The following is a 3,229-nucleotide window of genomic DNA, read 5'->3' on the forward strand; positions in this document are numbered from 1 at the left end:
AGCACATTCTTTTTAAATTTCGATAGAACAGTGGCTGTACAATGCACATTCACATTAACACACTCACATGTTGTTATTATTCAGGCAGTTTAAAATAGTGTGTACAGCCGCTGTCATGGGGAACCACATAACAGCAGGGGTAAAGTTGCAAACAGCAGGGGTTGATTAGAGTCAAAAAAGAGGATAAAGCAGGGTGGGCTTCAGGGTGTCAGCTCCATCCCTCAAGCATTAGTTTCTTTATTATTACCAAGAGGGAGGAAAAAGCTACCTATGACTACCTACCAGAGTCTACCTATGCATGCAGTGCTTTGTCAGTCAGATCCTTTTCTCACTTTTCGCATCCAGTTAAAAACAAACAAACAAACAAAAAATCAAGCAACTAAAACTTATAAACTTAGGTCTTTCTAAAGCCAAGGAGGAAAAATGAAGAGGTTGGGTTGCTGATAGGATTGCTAATAGCGGTTGAGAAATGGCTCAGGTAATGTGCCTAATGTAAAAATATACTAATTTCACAATGCCGTGAACTGAAATTAGATCAGAATATATGTTTTCCTTTTTGCATCTGTGTGGTAATTTTTTTTTTTTTTTTTTTTTTTTTTTTGTGTCCCGTTTGGATCTTTAGCCATCAGAATTGTTGTCTTAAGGCCAAGAAAGATGCCAAGCGGATTTATTTTACCAAGTGGATCATCATGGCCTTGCCATATTGGTCCATTTGATTGACCTTTATTATAATTATGTATTTATTTTATTTTCGGTTGCTACAAACGGGACAGACGTGACTGGGGGATAGGACAGGGAGAAAGAATGAAAGAAAGAGAGGGAGAGAAAGAAAACCAAAGGGGAGAAGAGACGGTGAGAAGGGGGGGAAGAAAGGAAAAAACAAACAAACAAACAAACAAAACGCCTGGATCACCTGTATGGAGAAAAAAAACAGAAGAGAAAGCAAACAACAAAGAGCAACATAATAAAAACAGCACCATCACAATAAACTAGCTAGCAGTAGATAACAGTAGATACTAAATAATAAATGATATTGTGCAGCACGCAAGATAGACAGCGCACAATGTGCTTTGAGGCAGCAGCCAAGAAAGGTGTAGTCCGCGTCTGTGAACACCCGTGTGTACACCTGTGTGCATACCTGTGTGGATCAGCATGCTTGTATTCCAAAGGTTTCTCCATGTAACGATCTGCTAGGGAGTGTGGGGAGCCATAGCCCCGTCCACCAGGGTATGAAGCAGGTATGGAGGAGATCCAGGCCCCAGATATCCAGAGGCCCCAGAGTACAAGGACCCGAGGAGGACCACCAAAGGGGGGGGGGAACCGTGCCACCCTCCTGGGAAGAGCTGAATAGAGCCCCAAACGAGAGGTCACCCCGCAGCTACGGAGCAGAGGCCAGAGGGGGTTGCAGTGGCGTGCCCGCGGGCTCCGCCGGCAGCCAGCTGTGCCAGAGAGGACCGAGCTTCAGGCCCAGAGGCCAGAGGCCTGAGGGCATCCCACCCCCCGGAAGGAGCCCAGCCGGGCCACAGGTGCCCGGCCCCGCCAATCGGCCACCAGGAGTGAGCCGGTACATGCATGAGCGCCCAGCCCCAGATGACAAGGACCACCAACACACCAACGTCTAAGGGCATCAGCCACCGGCAGGGAGTGTGGTGAGGGGAGATAGGCCTCCGTACAAAAAATCAAGCAACTAAAACTTATAAACTTAGGTCTTTCTAAAGCCAAGGAGGAAAAATGAAGAGGTTGGGTTGCTGATAGGATTGCTAATAGCGGTTGAGAAATGGCTCAGGTAATGTGCCTAATGTAAAAATATACTAATTTCACAATGCCGTGAACTGAAATTAGATCAGAATATATGTTTTCCTTTTTGCATCTGTGTGGTAATTTTTACCACCTCCCATATTTTCATTTTTTTAAAAGTATGAAACAAACAGTGGATTTGGACATTTCTGACACTTTTTGTCTGTTAAAACAAATAAAAGGTCTCTCAGGAAAAATCCGAAATGCTCGTTTTTGTCTCCGCTGGCTGCAAAGAATACTTTGTTTATCTCATCCTCTAAGCTTACCCCCTCTAAGTTCAGTGCATTGTTCACATTCATCAGAAAGTAGACATGTCTGTGCAAACAAAACTCCTCTCATGCAGGACCACTTTGCTCTGCTCCCTCCTCGGTGCTGTGTTGTGTCTAGTTGTCCTGTGATCGAGTGACTCAGCAGCACTGAGTAGTGACATGCTGCAATGAGTCAGAAAGTGTAGCATTGTGTAAAAGTACTCATTAGGTTTAAATGAAGTAACTGCAAACAGTGATGAGTGCTGGAAGGAAATTCTTTGCTGTGGCAAAATCCTCGACTTGTATAAAGACATGAAAGACCATGAAAAAGAGAGCTTTGTCCCGGAACAAGCAGGAAATGAAAATGAAGAGAGGAGGAAGTGAATCCCTCAGACAGACCCAGACCCTCAACACAGAGACGGAGGTCACAGTCCTTTCAGAGAGGCAATGAATATCCAGGAAGCTGACATAGTAGTGAAAGTAATGTTTAATAACTGATGTTGGTTGTTCAGCTTTCGTTAATTTGAATGTGTTATTGGTCATCATAGTTGTGGTCGTTAAATACGTTCAGATTTGGAAAACTGATGATGATTCATCTCATAAATCATATCACACACTATCCCCTACATAAGCTGCCTTTGTAAGTTAAAAGTATTGGTATTGGCGATATTGGCTCTATATTTTGTTGCTATTGGATTGATACAAAAAACGGCAGTATCACACACTACTAGCCTTTTCCTTTCTCTCTCTCCTCTCAGGGGGAGTTGTGGGCTGGCTCTTCTCTCTGGGCACACCTGATGGGGGAGGCTCTGTTTTTTCCAGGCTTCAGTCATCACACTTGTTTCTCATCTCTTCACCAATGAGCAGTACTTAAAGACCGGCTTGTGCCTCCACTTGTTGCCAGATTGGCGCTGCCTCAGTGGTGTGACGCCTCCTGTGAAAGGACAGCTGGAATTTCCTCTTTGCCATTTTTGTGTTGCTGTGAACTTTCCTGAACTCAACTCTTGCCAATCAGACCTTTTCCCACAAACCTGCCACAAAAAGAATTCTCACAGGCCGCTTACCTGCAAACTCTCCCCCGACTCCTCTGCCATTCAGTGATCCCTCCACAGTGTGTTGATAAAGGTAATCAAGTAAACTTTCAGCTCCACTTTTCTTCAGAAATAAGGAATCATTCTGGTGCA

Source organism: Perissodus microlepis, chromosome 1, assembly GCF_051167445.1.
Source record: "Perissodus microlepis isolate ML-2025 ecotype Zambia chromosome 1, ASM5116744v1, whole genome shotgun sequence".
Taxonomy (NCBI): Eukaryota; Metazoa; Chordata; class Actinopteri; order Cichliformes; family Cichlidae; genus Perissodus; species Perissodus microlepis.